Here is a 15,154-nt window from a genome sequence, read left to right as displayed (position 1 = left end):
GTGCTATAATCTTTCTCACTCGTAATCGAACTCCCGAATCCTATTCTGGTTAATAGACCTGAAACTATTCTTTTAAGGACCCGAACCTATTCTTTAAGCTTAGGTGTTCCTTAAAAGGATAGATTCCTTAAGTGGTAAATCATACCTAAACAAAAAAAGATTAGTAGTGACTCCTTAAGTCAATGTCTAGCTATAGATCTCCGGATCTAGACGTTATGACAAATATGTACTACTTTTTTTCAAACAAAAGTATGGTTCATTTAAACGCTAGGTTTTCGTTGCTTCTTTAACATAGTTAACCAATGGATTTAGGCTATGAAAAAGCCGTAAACACATATATAGTTTAGCAAGTAGTCATGTGATCTATTGATTAAATGCTAAACTTTTAGTTTTAATAATTGGTACTTAAATCTTGACATCTTCAAATACCCAAAAGAAAAACAATTAGGTACAATCTTATGGAAAGATCTAGACCAAACTTAGGCAAGTTACTGATGGACATATATGAACTCATAAACGGCAGAATAATATCTTCTATAAGCAAAAGAGAGGGAGCAATCCATCCAGTTTTGGAATCCAGCATTTGCAGAAAGTTTTCAACTAAACGGTAATGTGAATTGAAAAAAAAAAAAACCCACAGAAGGGAAATTACTGTGTATTTATTAGCTCTTAGTATTAAAAATAATATTTATCTATTAATTGTGACAATTATGCTTTTTGGATTTTTTTATAAATATTCATTTATTTAAAATTAGATTAATTGGGTTTACTTTGCATTTTGATTTCTTATTTTAATAAAAACAATTTGTATTTATTAATTATGATAATTGATTGAATTTTTTTTTGTTTTTTTATCTTTTGATTGTCTTTATTTTAAGGAGATATATATTAAATTGATTGTGTATTGTTTTTTTTTTTCCCTTTTGGCTTTACCTTTTCATTTTTTAAATAATATGTATCTATTAATTTTAATAATTTATTTTTTTATTTTTACCTTTTTATTGTTCTCACCTTTAAAAATAATATTTATCTATTAATTGTAATAATTGATTGTTTCTTTTGGGATTTTTGTCTTTTAGTATTTTTACAATTTTAAAGATAGTATTCACTTATTTAAAATTAGATTAATTGCGATCATTAAATGTATTTTTTGAATTTTATTTACCTTTTGATTCTTTTTATTTTAATAAAAATAATATCTATTTATTAATTGTGATAATTAATTGTGTTTTTTATTTTTCTTACCTTTGGATTTTTTTTATCGTTTTAAAAAGATATATATTATATTAATTGTGTATCTTTATTTGTCTTTTGGCTTTCAACATGCTTAAAAATTTATTGGCATATATTTATGTGTGTGTGCGTATGTCTATATATATATATATAGATATATATAGATATATATATATATGTTTTTAAACTCTTTGTTTATTTAATGAAATTTTGATATATTTACTTTAATATATATAATAAATTTCATAACACAAATAAAACAATTCATAAACTTGCTAACGGATAGAAAAATATATTTACAATAGTAGTCCTATAAATATAAATTTATTGTAACAATTTATTTAATATATGGTATTTAAAATTTTGTGCGCAGATATATCAATTTTTAATTTTAAATAATATATTAAAAAATTGATCTTGCAACACATGGTTTAAAAGAATCTAGTTGAGTTATAAAAAAACATTTATAACATTAAAATATTAGTAAAAGTATTCTTCTACATAGTATATATTTGTATTTTCTATAGACTAAATTTTTTTTAAGAAATTCTAGTGGATGTTGAAAATTACCAATATTGCAATTCAACTCAAAGATCGACTAATTTTTAGAAGAATGAGATGCAATTAAATTTAAAAAAATATATAAGAGATTTAATAAATTAACTATACTGAAATAATGTAAAAAGGTAAGAAATTCATTTTTTTAGTTATTAGATTTATTTATCTTTCAAAAGAAAAAAAATTCCTTTAATGAAAGTATCAATCTCTTGAGAAAGAATTCATTATTCAATTATTAGATTTATTTATCCTTTAAAAGAAAAAAATTCCCTTTAATGAAAGTATCATGTGAAAGAAGATATCAACTCTAAGAGTAAAAAACGTTTCATAGAATACTTTTTTCACTCAATGTTTTATTTTATTCTAAATAAAACTATGATATTTAAATGTTAAAATTTTTTAGTTTAAAATTAAATATTTAGTGTTCATTTGATTTCAAATTTATTTAATAGAAAAATTTTCAACCTTTCTTTTTTAGTTGTACGTGTGCTTTTATAAATGAAAATTTATATGAAAATTTAATAATTCAAACTTAAGTTCTAAGTCATAGATGTGGAGAAAAAATATAAACAAAAAAAAAATACTTTTTGCAAATTAATAAAAATATAAATTACCTAGGAATATAAGGCTTTGGGCTTGATTTTGGGCTTATTAATCAATACCGCAATTAAAAAGAACTATTCTCATTGACAAATTCAAGTTACTTTTTTTATAAAATTAAACCGAGAAAGAAATATAAAAAGTTAATAAATTTAGTCTTGGTTTCAAGTGTGAGTTTTATGAATAAGCATTAAACCTAAATAATTGATCCAAATTCACATATATTTATAATATTAATATTTTTATCTATCCCTTTTTTATATTTTTTAATGTAAAAATTCAAATGAATATTCTATTATTATAAGTTATTGCCCTAATTCTGTTTTCAATGTGAATGAAAAAAAATAAAAGAACTATTTAAGATGTTGTTTTGAGAAGAATTGATTTACAAATGAGATGTGAAAGTAAATAAATAAATTTAATTAACCACGAAAATTTTGAAATTAGCATTAAACCCTTAGAATCCAATATATATATATATATATATATATAATATAAACACTATCTACCTTTTGTTTTGCTTATAAAATTTGTTTACTATATAAATCATCATTCCAACCCCTATTTTAATTAAAAAAATAGATGCATAAGATGAGAAATTAAAACATTTATTAATCAAGTTAAGATCTTGTTTTATGGATAGTAAATTGCAAAGAATATGAAAAAAATAAATAAAATTTATTACAAGTTTTATAAGATTTATCAATGTTATATTCAATCCCCTAACTTCTATTCAAATTCATATGTTGTATGAACACTTTTCCAAATAGGTTTTATGCGTATTTTATTTTTTTACAAGACAAAATACTACAAAAATTCTATTATTAAATCTTTTCTGAAGCCCAAGTTTTAGGCAATAATTGTACAAAAGAAAAACAAATATATTTATTTTTATTAATCAAGTTAAGTTATTATTTTGATAAAAATATTAAATTTAAAAATAGTAAAATAAATAAATTCAATTGTAAGATTTATAAACCCTATATGTATTTGACATTAACATTTTTACTTTTTCTTTTTGTATGTTTGTGCCTTCTAAAAGCAAAAATTTACAAGCAAAAATTTTATTATAACTAAATCATTATCATTTAACGCCTTTGTTTAAGGAAAGAATATAGTGAAATGAACTAAAAATAATCATAAATATTTTAACTAAATATGTTGGTGTAATTTTCATCTATGTAACAAATCTCATCCTTTTATTATAAAAATTAGGAGAAAAAAGTGTTATAGAGATGGAGCAACCAAAGTTCTATATTTAAAACAACCAAGGACACTAGAGCAACCATGAATTGCAAGGGATTCTTTCCACTACTTCCAAGTCTGCTGCATTTCTTTTTTTTTTTTTTTTAACAAATGAGGTCTCAACCTAGGATAAGTAAGTAATTGTGAGTACTAAAATTTGAATATTAAAGTCATTGGATGTCATCTTTTATGGTAAATGAATAAACCATTAAACTAGCACGACAAGTATAATTTTTAGATTACTTATAAGCTGTACTATGGCCTAATTTTTTAAAACTTTTTCTATTTTCTTTTTCCCGATTTTGATTTGGGGAAGGGAGATTCGAAACCTGCTCAAAGAGCAGAGGATAAATTCACCAACCATTGTGCAAACCTTTTAATCATCTTTCCTTGAAGAGATCTGCTACCTCCAATAGCAGGAAATCAAAACATTGTTTAGAACCCAAGAATGAGGTTATAAATGGTTTGAGGATTTGATATAACCAAATAGGTTCCAGTTATACAATTGGATTGACATGCTTGAAATTTAATTTACAAAACCAAAACAAGTTAACAACAGAACCCATTCTTTATATCAATTGAAGAGACACAATTGCAAGAACACCAGACCACTTCTCAGCTTGATACTTGCTGGTTTCAATGTTTAAAATGTGCTATTTCAATCCTGTTTTGCAAATGTTGAAATAATTTGAAAGTTTAAGTGAAAAAGAATTCACTAAATAGGTTTAGACTTCAAAGGACTCTAAAACCAGATAAAGATAGATAACAAGTTTCCCCAATTACATAACAAAAGACTCAAAGCAAGTCTGTCTGAACTGCTACAAGTATGAACTTTGACCATAGGCCAACAAGCATCTACTCCTACACCAAGATTCTTCTGTCTGTAAATCTAAATCGTACCAGCATTTCCCAAATCACATCTGCAACGGTAGTAAGCACTGCCTTGACATTAAACTTGTTGAACAAAAATGGGACTCTTGTTTGAGTTGTACCATTAGTTTCAAGCTAACAATGGTGGAGGCCGTGACAAGAAACATAATTGTATGCAAAAAAAAAGGGCTTTTTTTGTTCAATATTGCAGTTTATGTTATTTTATAGTTCATTGAAAGTAATAGGATCATAGCGAAATGACAGTGGCTAAAGCAAACACGAATTTTAAATTTGGTATTTCAAAATTTTTAACTGAAATTGATAGGATGATCAACAAGAAACAGCTCTATACTCAAAATTTTTAACTAACTTAAATTGATAAGCCATTCAATCAGAAACAGCACTCCAAGCACACGGTAATCTTTAGTAAAAGCCGAAACAATAATTGATTTTGTGCTCACAGCAGGACTCCGTGCTCTATCCATTCCATTAGCGATTTCATTTATAGAAGTGGGTTAACGTTCACTTGTTTGTCTCTTGGGAATGTAGGGTTCTGTTCTACTCTTAGCTGTTGCTATTGTCCACTCTTCTGCTAAGCCACACACTTTTTTAACTCATTTACTCACATTTTTCATGCCTTTCTTCTTTTTTTTTTATAAAATACGGTACCTTTAAACTTGTAGCATTTCTTTTTCTCCCTTATTGAAGTGTTTCTTCCTCAAGTCATCATTTTCATCATTGAATTTGAATGTAATGAAAAGGGTTGTTGAAAAACTTCTGTGCTGGCTTAGCCAAGTTCAAATCCTTATAAAATATATAGTACTTTTTTTGAAACAAAAATATAGTTCATTTAAATGCTAGGTTTTCGTTACCTCTTTAACATAGTTAACCAATGGATTTAGGCTATGGAAAAACTATAAAGATAGGTATATTTTAGCAAGCAGCCATGTAATCTATTGATTAAGTGCCAAATTTTTAGTTTTAATCATCAGAACTGAAATCTTGACATCTTCAAATACTAAAAAAAAAAAAAAAAATTTAGACTATGGCAATCTTAGAGAAGGATCAAGACCAAACTTAGCCAAGTTACTAATAGGCAAATATGAACTCTTAATAATTGATACAAGTTCACATATATTTATAATATTAATATTTTTATGTGTTTTTTTTTTATATATTTTTTAAAGTAAGAATTAAAAAAAATTATATTATTATAAGTTATCGCTTTATTTTGTATATTAACTATAAGTGTGAATAAAAAAAAAAACTATTTAAGATGTTTTGAGAAAATTTGATTTACAAATTAAATATGAAAATAAATTTAATTAATCATAAGATTTCTGAAATTAACATTAAACCCTTAGAATCAAATTGAGTTTATATATATACATATATATTTATAGATATATATTTATATAATATATATATATATATATATTATCCCCAATTACATAACAAAAGGCTCAAAGAAAGTCTGTCTGAACTGCTACAAGTATGAACTTTGAACATAGACCAACAAGCATCTACTCCTACGCTAAGATTCTTACTGTCTGCAAATCTAAATCATACCAGCATTTCCTAAATCACATATGCAACAGCAGTAAGCACCGCCTTGACATTAAACTCGTTGAACAAATGGGACTTTTGTTTGAGTTGTACATAAGTTTTTGTTGAACAAATGGGACTTTTGTTTGAGTTGTACCATAAGTTTCAAGTTAACAACGATGGAAGCCATGACCAGAAACATAATTGTATGAAGAAAAATGAGACTTTTTTGTTCAATTTTGCATCTAACGCTATTTTATAGTCAATTGACAATAATCAAAGTTCCTAGAGAGGTGACAATGGCTCAATATGATAAGAAATTTTACTTTGTCAACTCAAAAATTTTAACTAAAATTGACAGGCTGTTCAACGAGGAACAACCTTCCAAAAATAAGCGTATGCCGCTAAGAGCAGTGAGCACACGGTACTCTTTAGTAAAAGGCGAAAGAATAGTTCGCTCTGTGCTCACTGCACGGCTCCTTGTTCTATCCCTTTCGTTAGTGATTTTATTTATAAAAGTATGTTGAGGTTCACTTGTTTGTCTCTTGGGAATGTGGGACCTGTTCTACTCTTAGTTATAACAATTGTCCACTCTTCTGCCAAGCCACACAGTTTTCTAACACGTTTCCTCTCATATTTCATGCTTTATTTTATAAAATATGGTACCTTTAAAACTGTAGCAGTTCTTTTTCTCCCTTACTGAAGTGTTTCTGCCTCAAGTCATCATTTTCATCATTGAATTTGAATGTGATGAAAAAGGTTGTTGAAAAACTTCTTTGCCGGTTTAGCCAAGTTCAAATCCTTATAAAAATATATATACTTTTTTTAAAACAAAAATATAGTTCATTTAAATGCTAGGTTTTCGTTGCTTCTTTAACATAATTAACCAATGGATTTACGCTATGAAAAAACCATAAAAATAGGTATATTTTAGCAAGCAGTCATGTAATCTATTGATTAAATGCTAAATTTTTAGTTTTAATCATCATAACTTAAATCTTGATATTTTCAAATACCAATATATAAATATATATATTTATAGGCTATGGAATCTTATAGAAGGATCAAGACCAAACCTAGCGAAGTTATTAATTGGCAAATATGCACTCTTAATAATAAAAATAATTTATATTTATTAATTATGATGATTGATAGAAAATTTTTTTTCTTTTGATTATTACCATTTAAAAGAGATATATATTAAATTGATTGTGTATTGCTTTTTTTTTTTTCATTTTGTTTTACCTTTTCATTTTTTAAAAAATAATATTTATATATTAATTGTGATAATTTATTTTTTTTACCTTTTCATTTTCCTCACCTTTAAAAATAATATTTATCTAAAAATTGTAATAACTGATTTTTTTTTTTTGGGTTTTTTGTCTTTTAGTTTTTTTTTACAATTTTAAAATGGCATTCATTTATTTAAAATTAGATTAATTGTGATCACTAAACGTATCTTTTGAGCTTTATTTAGCTTTTGATTCTTTTTGTTTTAATAAAAATAATGTTTATTTATTAATTGTGATAATTGATTATGTTTTTTAACTTTTTTAATTTTTTATTATTTTAAAGAGATATATATTATATTGATTGTGTATTACTTTCTTTGTCTTTTGGCTTTCAACAAGCTTAAAAATATATAGGTATATGTATATGTATACATATATATATATGTATGTGTGTGTTTTTAAACTCTTTATTTATTTAATGAAATTTTCACACATTTACTTCAAAATATATAATAAATTTCATGACACAAATAAAAGATTCATAAACTTGCTAATGGATAGAGATATATATTTATAATAGTAGTCCTATAAATATAAATTTCATTGTAATAATTCATTTAATATATGATATTTAAAATTTTGTGCAAAAATATTTAATTTTTAATTTTAAATAATATATTAAAAAATTGATCTTGCAACATATGTACTAAAAGAATCTAGTTGAGTAATAAAAAACATTTATAACATTAGAATATTGTATTCTTCTACATGCTATATATTCTTATTTGCTATAGACTAAATTTTGTTTAAGAAATTTTAGTGGATGTTGAAAATTACTAATATTGCAATTTAACTCAAAGATTAATAAATTTCTAAAAGAATGAGATACAAACAAATTTAAAAATATATATAAGAGATTTAATAAATTAACTATACTTAGGCTTCGTTTGTTTTGGCATAAAATCATTTCCAGAAGTTGTTTTCAGTGTTTTTTGGTGTTTGGATTTCCAGTCAACAAATAATAATTTCTAAGTCAAAGGCAAATAGTATCATTTGGGGGGAAAATGTCTTCCTCTTCTCTATTCCGGTAGGCAATTTCCACATCATCTCCTATGTCTTCCTTGTGGAGATCCTAAGAAAACAACTTAAAACCTTTACAAATATAATAGATTCACAACCCAATAGATTTTCCACAGTTTATCTCATTTATTGCCAACAACCACCAAAGCAAATCCAACGAATTTTGCTTCAAAAATTTTATTAAAAGAAAACATAAACTTAAAAAAAAGGCAATCATACCCAATTTCTTAAAACCACAAACCCAGAAGCTGAAGCAACAAAACATAAAGAAAATAGAAGTATAAAAAAAGATTCTTGTGTTTGTTCGCAAAAGCAAACAGAGAGAGATGTTGGAGCTTTCTTCTTGCAATGAGGTAGAGCGACTTACTGTGGTTCGCCTAACCCATTCGTGGTATCATGCTCTCCATCCAGCAAACTTAATCTAATGTCCATTCAAGCCATTCTATCGGGCCAGCAACAAGTCAGAACGGGTTCGATCGAATCTGGGTAGAGGAGTATGGCTAACGGGCTCCAATTGGGTAGCTTAACAGAAGATGGGTTAAGTGTTTCCAAACCCAATATGTTGAACCTTAGTAAAAAAAAATTAAAATTTGGTCTTCAATAGTGAAGATGGTGATGAAATCTGTAGAAAAATATACCTTGCATGCTTGATTTTGTTTTGGCAAAAACCAAAAATTTTCAACAGGATTTTTTAAAGCAAGAAAATCAAAATATTTAAAACATATCCATAGATTTCTTATTCTTGAAAGAATAAGAAAGAAGAGTTGGCTTGGTAGGTTGTGGTGGATGGCAACGGGTAAGGGTGAGACGGATTTTTATTAATCTTAAATTTGATTCAATTTTATATCCATATTATCTGAATCCGATTCGATCTGATAACTTTTTTATTTGTTTATATTCAATCTCGACTCAACTCGATATTGTATATATCGCACTCGATTTAATATGAAATTAATAAAATATTAGGTTTTAATATAAACATAAAATTAAAGAAATAATTAAAAGCAATTATATATATATAGGATCAAGTTGGGTTTGTTTAAAATGTGACTCTAACTTTTTCTTATTATTACTCAATCCAACCCAATACGAAACTCGATTTTAAAAAAAAAAATCGACTCTAAAAGGTTAGGTTGAGTCGAAACTCGTCAAGCGCAGGTCGGGCTACTATCGCTAGTGGTGGAGAGGAAAGAAAGAAGAAAAGTTAGCTTTGTAGACTGCTACTTCACATTGGTTGTGGTTGGTTGCGGTGGAAATGGAAGAAGGAGATGTTATTGTTTTTAAAACAATCCAAACAATGAAAAATTAATTCTTTTCAGAAAAATATCTTTATGAATTTTTTTTTATTTTTTGAAAGTTGTTTTCTATTTATTAAACAGAGCCTTAAATAATGTGAAAATATAAGAAATTTATTATTCAATTATTAAATTAATTTATCTTTAAAAAAATTGCTTTAATGAAAGTATCAATCTCATGAGAAAAAAGAAATCAATCTTTAGAGTCAAAAAAGTTTCAGAGTACTTTTTTCACTCAATATTTTATTTTATTTTAAATAAAACTATGATGTTTAAATGATGAAATTTTTGAATTTGATATTAAATCTCTAGTATTCATTTGACTTCAAATTTATTTAATAAAAAAATTTTCAACCTTTCGTTTTTAGTTATATGTGTGCCTATTATAAATGAAATTTTATATGAAAATATATGGTTCAAACTTAAGTTCTAGATCATGGATGTGGAGAAAAATCTAAACAAAAACAATTACTTTTTGCTAATTAATAAAAACATAAATTACTTAGGAAAGTAAGGTTTTAGACTTGATCTTAGGCTCACTAATTAATGTTGCAGTTAAAACAAATTATTCTCATTGGCAAATTCAAAATATTCTTTTGATAAAAATTAAATTGAGAAAGAAATATAAAAAAGTTAATAAATTTAGTCTTGTTTTCAAGCATGGGTTTTAGGAATTAGCATTAAACCTCATAATTGATACAAGTTCACTTACATTTATAATATTAATATTTTTTTCATGTCCCTTTTTCACATTTTTTAAAGTAAGAATTAAAATGAAAATTCTATTATTATAAATTATCACTTTATTTCATATTTTCAACTATGAGTGTGAATGAAAAAAAAAAAAAGAACTATCTAAAATGTTTTAAGAAAAATTGATTTACGAATTAAATATGAAAATAAATTTAATTAACCATGAGATTTTTTAAATTAACATTAAACCCTTAGAATCCAATTGAGTTTATATATATATATATATATTTATATTTATATATATTTAATATAAATATTATCCACCTTTTGTTTTGCTTATAAAAGTTTTTTACCATATAAATCATCTTTCTAACCCCTATTTTAATTAAAAAAATAAATACATAAGATGAGAAATAAAAACATTTATTAATCAAGTTAAGATGTTGTCTTATAGATAGTAAATTGCAAAGAATATGTAAAAAATAGATAAAATTTATTACGAGTTTTATAGGATTTATCAATGTTATATTAAATCCCTTAGCTTCTATTCAAATTCATATGTTTAATGAACACTTTTTCAAATAGTTTTTATGTGTAGTTTATGTTTTTAAAAGAAAAAATTATACAAAAATTCTATTATTAAATCTTTCCTTGAAGCCCATGTTTTAAGCAAAAATTGTACAAAAAAAACAAATATATTCATTTTTATTAATGAAGTTAAGTTATTATTTTGATAAAAATATTAAATTTAAAAATAGTAAAATAAATAAATTCGATTATAAGATTTATGAACCTTCTATGTATTTAATATTAACATTTTTACTTTTTTCTTTTTGTACATTTATGCTGTTTAAAAGTAAAAATCTACAAAAAAAAATTATTATTATAACTAAACCATTACCGCTCAACGCCCTTGTTTAATGAAAGAATACAGTGAAATGAAGAAAAAAAAATTATAAATATTTTAACTAAATATTTTGGTGTAATTTTCTTCTATCTAACAAATCTCATCCTTTTATTATAAAAACTAGGAGAAAAAAGTGTGATAGAGATAGAGCAACCAAAGCTCTATATTTAAAGCAACCAAGGACACAGATAGAGTAACCATGAATTGCCAGGGATTCTTTCCACTACTTCCAAGTCTGCTGTATTTCTTTTTGTTTTTTTTTTTTAACAAATGAGATCTCAACCTAGGATAGGTGAGTGATTGTAATTACTGAAATTTGAATACCAAAGTCATTCGATGTCATCTTTTAAGGTAAATGCATGAACCATTAAACTAGCACAAGTATAATTTTTAGATTAGTTATAAGCTAAACTATGGCCCAATTTTTTAACTTTTCTATTTTCCTTTTCCTGTTTTTGATTTGGGGAAGGGAGATTCGAAACCTGCTGAAAGAGCAGAGGATAAATTCACCAACCATTGAGCAAACTTTTCAATCATCTTTCCTTGAAGTGATCTGCTACCTTCAATAGCAGGAAATCAAAACGTTGTTTAGACCCCAACAACAAGGTTATAAGTAATGGTTTGAGGATTTGATATAACCAAATATGTTCCAGTTATACAGTTGGACTGACATGCTAGAAATTTAATTTACAAAACCAAAACAAGTTAACGACAGAACCCATTCTTTATATCTATTGAAGAGACACAATTGCTAGAGCACCAGACCACTTCTCAGTTTGATACTTACTGGTTTCAATCCTGTTTTGCAAATGTTGAAATAATTTGGAAGTTTAAGTTAAAAAGAATTCACTAAATAGGTTTAAACTTCAAAGGACTCTAAACCAGATAAAAATAGTTAACAAGTTTCCCCAATTACATAACAAAAGGCTGAAAGCAAGTCTGTCTGAACTGCTACAAGTATGAACTTTGAAATAGACCAACAAGCATCTACTCCTACACTAAGATTCTTACTGTCTGCAAATCTAAATCATACCAGCATTTCTTAAATCACATCTGCAACAGCAGTAAGCACCGCCTTGACATTGAACTTGTTGAACAACTGGGATTTTTGTTTGAGTTGTACCAAAAGTTTAAAGCTAACAATGGTGGAAGCCATGACTAGAAACATCGTTGTATGAAAAACAAAAGGGGTTTTTTGGTTCAATTTTGCATCTTATGTTATGTTATAGTCCATTGATAGTAATCAAGGTTCATAGTAAAGTGACAATTGCCCGAGAGAATACAAAATTTTTAACTAAAATTGATAGGCTGTTCAACGAGGAAGAACCTTCCAAAAATAGGCATATGCCGCCAAAAGCGGTAAGCACACGGTATTCTTTAGTAAAAGGCAAAAGAATAGTTCGCTTTGTGCTTATCGCACGGCAAAGAATAGTTTGCTTTGTGCTTATCGCACGGCTCCATGCTCTATCTCTTCTATTAGTGATTTTATTTATAGAAGGAGGTTGAAGTTCACTAGTTTGTCTCTTGGAATGTGGGGTTCTGTTCTACTCTTAGCTCTTGCAATTGTCCACTCTTCTGCCAAGCTACACACTTTGCTATCACATTTTCTCTCATTTTTCATGCTTTTTTTTTTTATATATAAAATATGTACCTTTAAACTTGTAGCATTTCTTTTTCTCCCTTATTGAAGTATTTCTGCCTCCAGTCATCATTTTCATCATTGAATTTGAATGTGATGAAAAGGGTTGTTGAAAAACTTCTTTATGTTATAGTCCATTGATAGTAATCAAGGTTCATAGTAAAGTGACAATTGCCCGAGAGAATACAAAATTTTTAACTAAAATTGATAGGCTGTTCAACGAGGAACAACCTTCCAAAAATAGGCATATGCCGCCAAAAGCGGTAAGCACACGGTATTCTTTAGTAAAAGGCGAAAGAATAGTTCGCTTTGTGCTTATCGCACGGCAAAGAATAGTTCGTTTTGTGCTTATCGCACGGCTCCATGCTCTATCTCTTCTATTAGTGATTTTATTTATAGAAGGAGGTTGAAGTTCACTAGTTTGTCTCTTGGAATGTGGGGTTCTGTTCTACTCTTAGCTCTTGCAATTGTCCACTCTTCTGCCAAGCCACACACTTTGCTATCACATTTTCTCTCATTTTTCATGCTTTTTTTTTTTTATATATAAAATATGTACCTTTAAACTTGTAGCATTTCTTTTTCTCCCTTATTGAAGTATTTCTGCCTCCAGTCATCATTTTCATCATTGAATTTGAATGTGATGAAAAGGGTTGTTGAAAAACTTCTTTGCTAGCTTAACCAAGTTCAAATCCATATAAAATATATACTACTATTTTTTAAACAAAAATATAGTTCATTTAAACGTTAGGTTTTCGTTGTTTCTTTAACATAATTAACCAATGGATTTAGGTTATGAAAAAGCCATAAAAATATGTATAATTTAGCAAGCAGCCATGTAATCTATTGATTAAGTGCTAAACTCTTAGTTTTAATAATCGGAACTTAAATCTTGACATCTTCAAATACCCAAAAAAAAATAATTAGGCTATGACAAACATATGGAAGGATCAAGACAAAACTTAGACAAGTTACTGATGGGTAAATATGAACTCATAAATGGCAGAATAATATCATCTATAAGCAAAAGAGAGGGAGCAATCCATCCAGTTTTGGAATCCAGCATTTGCCTTGGAAAGTTCACGTTAGAAACTGCCTTTGCAGAAAGTTTTAAATTGAACAGTTATGGGAATTGACAAAAAAAAGACCCCAAAGCAGGGAAATTACTGTGTATCTATTTTGGCTGGAATTAGCTGTCAGTATTAAAAATAATATTTATCTATTAATTGTGATAATTATGCTTTTTTATTTTTTTATAAATATTTATTTATTTAAAATTAGATTAATTGGGTTAACTTTGCATCTTGATTTTTTATTTTAATAACAATAATTTGTATTTATTAATTATGATAATTGAATGATTTTTTTTGTTTTTTTTATATTTTCATTGTCTCTATTTTAAGAAGATATATATTAAATTGATTGTGTAATGTTTTTTTTTTCTTTTGACTTTATCTTTTTCTTTTTTAAAAATAATATTTATCGATTAATTATAATAATTGATTGTTTCTTTTGGGATTTTTGTCTTTCAATATTTTTACAATTTTAAAGATAGTATTCACTTATTTAAAATTAGATTGATTAATTGTGATAGCTAAATCTATTTTTTTAAGCTTTATTTGCCTTTGATTTTTTTTATTTTAATAAAATTAATATCCATTTATTGTTTTTTTTTTGGTTTTTACCTTTTCATTTTTTTCACCTTTAAAAATAATATTTATCTATTAATTATAATAATTGATTGTTTCTCTTGGGATTTTTGTCTTTTAGTATTTTTACAATTTTAAAGATAGTATTCGCTTATTTAAAATTAGATTAATTGTGATAGCTAAATGTATTTTTTTAAGCTTTATTTGCCTTTGATTTTTTTTATTTTAATAAAATTAATATCTATTTATTAATTGTGATAATTCATTGTGTTTTTTTATTTTTTTTACCTTTGGATTTTTATCATTTTAAAAAGATATATATTATATTAATTGCGTATTTTTATTTGTCTTTTGGCTTTCAACATGCTTAGATATTTATTGGCATATATGTGTTATATATATATATATATATGTTTTAAAACTTTTTTTTTATTTAATGAAATTTTCATATATTTACTTTAATATATATTTAATAAATTTCATAACACAAATAAAACAATTCATAAAGTTGCTAATGGATAGAGAAATATATTTATAATAGTAGTCCAATAAATATAAATTTTATTATAACAATTTCTTTAACATATGGTATTTAAAATTTTGTGCAGATA

The 15,154-nt window shown here is 25.9% G+C and overlaps 3 non-coding genes across 3 annotated transcripts; all 3 read right to left on the bottom strand.

Annotated features, from left to right (window-relative positions):
- Positions 1–6,410: 6,410 nt before the first annotated feature.
- Positions 6,411–6,529, bottom strand: LOC149515815 (U5 spliceosomal RNA). Its single transcript, XR_016326392.1, has one exon. It is a non-coding gene; the product is annotated as a U5 spliceosomal RNA (small nuclear RNA).
- A 6,037-nt stretch (positions 6,530–12,566) lies between these two features.
- On the bottom strand, positions 12,567–12,682 carry LOC149515814 (U5 spliceosomal RNA). Its single transcript, XR_016326397.1, has one exon. It is a non-coding gene; the product is annotated as a U5 spliceosomal RNA (small nuclear RNA).
- A 424-nt stretch (positions 12,683–13,106) lies between these two features.
- Positions 13,107–13,225, bottom strand: LOC149515813 (U5 spliceosomal RNA). The gene has a single exon (XR_016326394.1). It is a non-coding gene; the product is annotated as a U5 spliceosomal RNA (small nuclear RNA).
- Between the last annotated feature and the right edge of the window lie 1,929 nt (positions 13,226–15,154).

This window comes from Durio zibethinus, chromosome 12 (assembly GCF_047325235.1).
Source record: "Durio zibethinus cultivar Kanyao isolate XHJ-2024 chromosome 12, ASM4732523v1, whole genome shotgun sequence".
Classification (NCBI taxonomy): domain Eukaryota; kingdom Viridiplantae; phylum Streptophyta; class Magnoliopsida; order Malvales; family Malvaceae; genus Durio; species Durio zibethinus.
The sequence above is the reverse complement of the archived record's forward strand: the minus strand, read 5'-3'. Positions and strand labels throughout refer to the sequence as shown.